This window comes from Nicotiana sylvestris, chromosome 11, assembly GCF_000393655.2.
Source record: "Nicotiana sylvestris chromosome 11, ASM39365v2, whole genome shotgun sequence".
In the NCBI taxonomy this organism is placed as follows: domain Eukaryota; kingdom Viridiplantae; phylum Streptophyta; class Magnoliopsida; order Solanales; family Solanaceae; genus Nicotiana; species Nicotiana sylvestris.
The window spans coordinates 159057312-159066152 of NC_091067.1; positions in this window are offsets into that span (position 1 = coordinate 159057312).

Genomic DNA, 8841 nt, shown 5'->3' on the forward strand with positions numbered 1-8841 from the left:
GGTTGATAGGTGAGATTTTGATCCGAGGGTCATAATGGAATTCCGAGAGTTGATGTAGCTTCGTTATGTCAATTGTGATATCTGTGCAAAATTTCAGGTCATTTGGACGTCGTTTGGTCGGTTTTTTGATCGAATTCGGATTTCGGAAGCTTTGGAATTCTTAGGCTTGAATCCGAGGGTGATTTGATCTTTTGATGTTATTTTGAGCATTCCAAAGGTTGGATCCTTGTTATTACTGGTTTAGCTCTAGACGTGAATGAAGCGATTCAGATTCGATTAATAATTCCTATAGACATGCATTCTATGCGTAGTTTGTCAGAAGCCTTATAGACATGGTAAAAGTGTAGAAACCTTATAGGCATGATATCTAGGTGTTGAAGACGGGTTTTAACCTCTAAACATGGTATCTAACTGGAAGAATTTGGTTTAAGACATGAACATGATATCTATATGCAGTTGATTGTTTAAAAACCTATGCAGTTGAGAGGGAACTCAGTTAGATACCATGTTCATGTCTTAAACCAAATTGCACAATCATGTTCATGTCTTAAACCAAATTCTTCCAGTTAGATACCATGTTTAGAGGTTAAAACCCGTCTTCAACACCTAGATATCATGCCTATAAGGTTTCTACACTTTTACCATGTCTATAAGGCTTCTGACAAACTACGCATAGAATGCATGTCTATAGGAATTATTAATCGAATCTGAATCGCTTCATTCACGTCTAGAGCTAAACCAGTAATAACAAGGATCATCATTTGCAGAACAAGAATCATCGAATTCCGAGTTCGTATGATGGAGTTAGAGCCTTTTTAGTGAAAAGAAAAGCTGCTGCAATTTTCTGGCCAGTTTCTGCACTTTTCGCACGTATGAACAGTAACCGCCCCTACGTGAACAGTACCGTGTACAGTAAACATGAACATTACCCGTGTATAGTACCTGTGTACAGTGCATATGAACAATATCCCGTGAATAGTGTAGTGAACAGTACCGCGTGAACGGTACCCAAATGCGTGAACAGTGCCCCCGACATTTTCTGGGCAGATTCTTAAGTTCTGTTTCCATTTTTATCAAATTAGAGCTCGGGGAGAGGCGATTTTCGGGAGATTTTCAGAGAAAACAACGGGGTAAATGTTCTTAACTTAATTTTGGTTAGATTACCCGAATCTATTACTAGTTTTGGCATTTAATTGCTGATTTTAGTTGGGAAAATCTTGAAACCCTCTTGGTTTAATTTGAAGAATTGAGGGTTGAGTTGATGTCGGATTTTAGTAAAATTGGTACGGTCGGACTCGTGGTTGAATGAGGTTTCATATTCCGTAATTTTTGTCAGGTTCCGAGACGTGGGCCCCACAGACGAATTTTCAGTGCAATTTCGGATTTTTAATGGAAAATGTAGAATTTCATATGGAATTAATTCCTATAATTTTTATTAACTGAATCGAATTATTGTGGCTAGATTCGAAGCATTCAGAGGTTGTTTTGAGAGACAAAGGCATCGCGAGCTAGAGGATTAGCCGGTTCGAGGTAAGTAATGATTGTAAATACTGTCCTGAGAGTTTGAAACCCCGGATTATACGTCATTGTGTTACTTTGAGGTGACTTGCACGCTGGATGACGAGCATGGAGCAGAGCACCGCTGGGGATTGTGATATAGTCCATCCCGAACGAATATTTTAATGCGTATTTGATAGTTAATTGTTTGACATTATTCTATTTTTGGGCTGTATGCCATGTTTGGGGCCTTGTGCCGACTTGTTGAGACCCTTAGGGGTATTTTTACTATCTTTCCTTACTCTATTTGTTTGAAAGCATATTCTCAGTCATGTTTTACCTGTTTACTGCTCAAATCTGGCTTTATCACTATATTCTTAAAATGTGGAAATTGTTTTGGGCTGAGTTCCCTGTTTTACTAAGATAGACCAAGGGTCTGATTGTGAAATTGATGACTGAGATAGACTGAGAGTCCTATGGTGAGGTTAATGACTGAGAGAGGCCGAGGGCCTAGTTGTGAGGATTATATATCTATGGATCGGGTTGCACGCTACAACAATGTATATATATATGTATATGAATCGGGTTGCATGCCACAACGATACTTATATGGATCGGGCTGCGCGCCGCAGCAATATAGCGCTTGGGTTGTAGGAGCCCCTCCAGAGTCTGCACACCCCCAGTGAGTGCAGTCGACTATTTATATGGATCGGGCTGTGCGCCACAGCGATGCATGGATCAGGCTGCATGCCGCAGCGGTTACTTTGATTTCAGTTATTGTGAGAGATATACGGATCGGGATGCACGCCGCAACGGTTACTATATGGTATCAATTGAGCGTGAATGGTGAGTGCGACTACTGATTGGTAAGAGTTGAGTCACGAGTGACAGAGAGGCTCGCCCGAGGGGCGATAGATATATACATGCATATGAGTGATGATTTTGCCTGAGAGGCCTGTTTATGGACTTATTGATTTCACTCCTCTTTAAAGTGAATTTCTATCGAATATGTTGATTTATCGACTGTTTTCACTCATCTTTATATTGAGCCTCTGTCGGAAAGTTGAAAAAATGTTTAAAACAACTTTTATTTAAACTGGGGCTTATGAGATGTTCAGAAATTAATCACTGATTTGGCATTGGTTATTTCCACTGAGATTTTTAAGTTATGAAGTGTTTATGATTACTGTTTTGCCCGAGGGGCTGTTTTACAAACTATGTTTTGCCCGAGGGACCGATTATGGCTTTAATCTCTATTATTATCTTAAATGGTATTGAACCCCTACCGAAACTGCTGGAAAGTATTTCAAATTGATTTTTACTAAAAGCTGAATTTTAAAAGGGAAGATTGACTCGTATTATGATTTGAAGGCCTGTTGTGTTTATTGAGCCTAATGTGAATGTGGATTCATTGTTTCCTACTGCTCAACCTTTATTTACTCTTATTACTTACTGGGTTCGAGTACTCACATTACTCCCTGCACCTTGTGTGCAGATTCAGGTATATCGGAACCCAGTAGCGGGTGTTGATAGCTCAGCCGCAGAGTCATTAGAGTTAGCAAGGTGGCTGCATGACGTTCGTAGCACCGCTTCCTTCCCCTCATTGTTGTTACTGTATTTAGTACATTTTTAGACTTTTGTTGTATTCAGACCTTGATAGTTGCTCATGACTAGTGACACCCCGATGTCGGGGATGGTATTTTATTCCGCACTGTTATTCCAGGATTTTATTATGAAACATTGTTTAATTTAAAGACTTAAAAATGACTTTTAATTCTTAAAGGGTTAAGGTGAGTGTTGTGTCGGCTGACCTTGTCTTCACGAGAGGCGTCATCATGACCGGGCCGATTTGGGGTCGTGACAAGTTGGTATCAGAGCCTAGGTTATATAGGTCTCACAAGTCATGAGCAGGTTTAGTAGAGTCTCGCAGATCGATACGGAGACGTCTGTATTTATCCTCGAGAGGTTGCAGAACCTTTAGGAAAACTTCACATTCTTGAATTCTTATCGTGCGTCCTTTGATTCAACTTGAAATGTAACTCTTTGAATTCCTTCTACGCGTTCGTATGCGCGCATGAGCGTTCAGTATTAGATGTGCCTTGATGGCTTGTGATTCCCTGATCGAGGGGCGAGATGTGATCTCTGTGAGTTTGATGTTGGGCCAGTCTGGAGGACTTGAGGCCGAATATTTGCCTATGGCTTGAGCACCGAGGTGCTGATTGTGTGAGCAAGTATTTTTGAACTTATATGTTCGGTAGTGTCCCTATTAGTGGGAGTGATGACTGGATAACTATCTGATGAGTATGTTAGTACTGCGAGATGTATCCATCTTGATTTGAGGTATAGCCCCGAGTTATGAGTGTGCAAAGAGTCTTTTCATATGTCCTAGTTAGGAGTGAAGTAAATTTCATGTTGCAGTATGAGTTCAGACTCAGGAAGACTAAGTGACTGCGTAATGGTTATGACGTTGGAAGGTATACATAAATTTAGTTTAAGGTGAAGAAGGTGGGTTATCTAATGCGAAGAGTTATGAGGTTATACGATCCTTATGTGTCTGTTAGATTTGCGAGTGAAGGATATGTGTTGCAACTTAAATTGGGTCGCTTAGTGAGTAGGTGTAACTGTTGCGAGAGTGGAATGCGAGATTTGCAGAAGAGTTAAAATTCTAGATGATCTGTGTTTTCACAAGCTTATAAAAGATTTGAGTTTAATCTCATTATGGTATCATGACATCAATAGAGTATAATCGTTATGAGTTATTGAGCGTGTGTTGATCTATGGCTTCGAGCCAAGTGGGGGAGTCCGCTATTGAATAGTTGATTGCACAATTATGTGCTCTAATGGCTCCGGTTTGAGGCGTATTTGTGAATCAATTATGGCTCGAGTAAAGGAAATTTCAATAAATGTTATGTTATGCTTTATAGGTGTACGAGAATCGGGGAATGACTTGAGTTGTGGTTGGTAAGGAATGCTCGGTGCATAGGGCAGGAAGTTGCTTGGTTATATTGAAATGAGGACACATTCTGCAGTGTCGGAGTGCAAATGAAGCATAGGTTGTTCGATTCGTTTAATGAATCTAACTGCGGTTTGAGTAGAGTGGATGCCTCTAGAGAATGGTCCTATTGTGTTCCAAATTTTACATGAAATAATTGGAGGCTTTCAAGTTATACTTATGGATAGAAACTGAGTTTTCCTTGGAAGACGTCAAGACTTGTGGTGTTTTCTATATTAATTATGGGATTCTATGTATTAGTATTAGGAGGTAACGGATTTAGATCCACAGGAAGTTCTTCAGAGCGAAGTATTTCGAATGTGGTGCTTTTGGGAATATTTAAGAGAGTATTCAGCGGCTTATGAGTCTTAGATAGTGTGGTTTAATGCTTGGGTCTCGTGTGTTAATCCTGGGTTGAGAAATTTTGGTGCTACATCAAGAGAGAATATCAAGTTGAAAATGAATTAGAAGGAAATTTAGATAGATGGAATAGTTTGATAGTAGACCGAATCGGTATGGGAAGGATATGATTAATTCCGTGCGTGTGTTCGAGGTAATGAGTTCTTTCAGGTATTTTGTGGTGATGCTCTTAGGTTTTGATGACTTGCTTAGCTTGATCGAGTTAGAAGGATTCAGTCCTGACATGTCTGATTTGTGCAAAGGGAACTGGGAGAGTTCTTGATGGTTTTACCGCGGTTTGTGAATGTATATTTTCTGTGGACATGGGATGTATAGTGATTTTCCTTCCAGATGGGACCAATGGAAGGTTCGTGACTAGTGAATATGTAGTTGATTATGGCTCGGAAAGGGATTTTAAAGTTCTCATATTTATCATAGGATGACATGTTTTATGTGGTATGTTGTGTAGGGCAGGGATTGGCATATGTAAGGTCACAATTCAGTTTTGAAAGGAAGCTCATAAATTCTTAGATAGCACAGGTAGTTTCAGATGACTAGGTAAATGATATTACTAAATGGTGTGTCTTGATAACGGTATGCACTTCAGAAAGAGGGAAATGTGGTTGAGCTAATAATACATCATATGTATTGCGGTTGTGGACTGTGAGAAAATAGCTAAGGTTGGTCAGAGGGTAGTATGTGCTATGATTTAGTCGTTGTGAACCTTCGGAGGATTATTTATCTGTTGTGTGTGACTAGATTTGATGTATGGTCCATTGGTAGACCTATGTGGATGCGTGTTCTAGCTCGAGTCGGCTTGGTTGGCCCCGAATTGTATTGTTGAGGGATAGGTTGATTCTACCATTATTGAGCTTATTAGTGATCTGGGGAGATCTATGAGTTGCCTTTGCTGTGTTGTGAGACATTATGATTTATTGGTTATGGGCACATATGGTGCAGTTCTAATGGGGTTCATAGTGGAAGTCGAGCGGGAAGAGTAATCGGGTGTTGCTCGGTGAATGGTGTATCGGTTACGTCCTATCGAGTTTGCGTGGTATATGTTACTTGTTTCACCGTTGGTGTAATGGTTTGCTTTGGTTCCAGACGTCAAATTGTGCGTGGTTGTCAATTTCGAGCATAGTGACTTGAGGTGTCCCATGTGGAGCAGTGTTTGGATAGGATCACGCATTGTAGCGAAGCTATGTGGAGATATGACCTTGCGGGTTAGATTCGTGTGTCCTATTCTATGATGTGAGATGGGTTCTCTGCCCTGCGTTGTGGTGGTACTGGTGAGCTTGAGGTACAACCCTTTCATTTGAGTCATTTTCATGATTTGAGTATGTTCGGACCGTTGCTTATTGGTGTATGTATTATGCTAGATGTGGCTTAGGCCTCTATTGGTGTGACATGTCACCAGCTTAGTGTGTTGGGTTAGAGGAGTTCGTTGGGATCATTAATGAAAATAAACGGATTCGATTTCAGCATGTTTGATGAGTAAACATCGAGGTTCGGTTCAAAAAAATTTTTGCTATGGTAATTGCCAGAGGAGAAATGGCTTCATGAATGGTTGATTTGAGAAATGGTTATGGTTTATTGCGTGTTTCATTTATCGTTGGCAGTATATGAAAGTGTTGGAATGAGACTTTAGCTGATAAAAGATTTTCTATCAATATTTGGTTGTTGTGGGTAGCTGCTGTGAATAGAAGTTATTGCTGCGAGCATTAGAGTTATATGGTATATCATGGGATTTCTCCCGAGGTTGCAGGCATGGGTTACTACAGCTAGTTCGGGTCTATTCAAAGTATAGGTGTGAGGTTTTGATCGTATTGATGGTTTCAGAAGTGAAAATGTGGTTCTATGGTTTATGGGCTAGATTGGATTGTGTAATTTTAGTTAAACGGTGTTATCGGACCTATACGAGATAGGGTATGTGGGATCACCCCCGGCTATATGCATGGTAAGGTTATTCAGCGATTGGTGGGCTTTTAGAATAGCTCTAGGTACGTTCGAGGACAAACGTGTATTTAAGTGGGGGAGGATGTAACGACCCGACCGGTCGTTTTGAACTTTTGCACTTTGATCACCAGTTCCCGGGCATGACTTGCCCCGTGTAACATATTATGACTGATGTAGATCGTTGGTTTTGGTTTTCAGGAAAAATCAGAATGAATTTGAAGGAACAGTCTCAGTTGAAAGCTTTGAATTTGAAAGGTTTGCCTAAGAGTTGACTTATTTTTATATGAGCTCAGATCGGAAATTTTATGATTTGGATAGCTTCGTTGGGTGATTTATGACTTAGAAGCGCGATCGGAATGCATTTTGGAAGTCCGTGGAAGGATTTGGCTTGAATTGGCAAAGTTAATATTTTGGCGAATTCCGGTTGATAGGTGAGATTTTAATCCGAGGGTCAGAATGGAATTCCGAGAGTTGTTGTAACTTCGTTATGTCATTTGTGATGTGTGTGCAAAATTTTAGGTCATTTGGACGTCGTTTGGTCGGCTTTTTGATCGAATTCGGATTTCGGAAGTTTTGGAATTCTTAGGCTTGAATCCGAGGGTGATTTGATGTTGTTTTGAGCGTTCCGAAGGTTGGAACAAGTTTGAATTATGTTATGGGGTGTGTTGGCATGTTTGGTCGGGGTCCCATGAGGCTCGGATATGTTTTGGAAGAGTTTTTGGAAGATTTTGCCGTTGTGAGCATAAGCATGTAATGATCCAAAGGTCCATTTTTAGTTCTAGAGATCGAATTTTGATTTCGAGACTTCCGGAATTTTGATAATGAATTATAGGACTGATCTGGAAAGTTTGGTCTAATTTCATCAAGCCGCGATTGGTTTTTTGACACGAAACATGAGTTAGTTGTTTAACGAGTGAAATGGGTATTGAACTGAGCAAATGAGCTCCGAATTGAGTTTCGACTGAAGGGCTATGTTTGTATTATTATTTGTGCCTTATAGGAACAAGAATCATCGAATTCCGAGTTCCTATGATGGAGTTAGAGCCTTTTTAGTGAAAAGAAAAGCTATTGCAATTTTCTGGGCAGTTTCTGCACTTTTCGCACGTGTGAACAGTAACCGCCTTGCATGAACAGTATCCGTGTACAGTACCATGTACAGTAAACGTGAACAGTACCCGTGTACAGTACATATGAACATTATCCCGTGAATAGTGTAGTGAACAGTACCGCGTGAACAGTACCCAAACGCGTGAACAGTGCCCCCGACATTTTCTGTGCAGATTCTTAAGTTCTGAAAATGGGACTCGTCCCATTTTCAATTTTTATCAAATTAGAGCTCGGGGAAATACGATTTTTGGGAGATTTTCAGAGAAAACAACGGGATAAATGTTCTTAACTTAATTTTGGTTAGATTACCCGAATCTATTTCTAGTTTTGGCATTTAATTGGTGATTTTAGTTGGGAAAATTTTGAAAACCCTCTTGGTTTAATTTGAAAAATTGAGGGTCGAGTTGATGTCGGATTTTAGTAAAATTGGTATGGTCGGACTCGTGGTTCGATGAGGTTTCATATTCCGTAATTTTTGTCGCGTTCCAAGATGTGGGCCCCTTGGGCGAATTTTGAGTGCAGTTTCGGATGTTTAATGGAAAATGTAGAATTTCATATGGAATTAATTCCTATAATTTTTATAAATGAATCGAATTATTGTGGCTAGATTCAAGGCATTCAGAGGTCGATTTGAGAGACAAAGGCATCGCTAGCTAGAGGATTAGCCGGTTCGAGATAAGTAATGATTGTAAATACTGTCCCGAGGGTTTGAAACCCCAGATTATACGTCGTTGTGTTACTTTGAGGTGACTTGCATGCTGGATGACGAGCGTGGGGTAGAGCACCGCTGGGGATTGTGACCTAGTCCATCCCGAACGAATATTTTAATGTGTATTTGATAGTTAATTGTTTTACATTATTATATTTTTGGGTTGTATGCCATGTTTGGG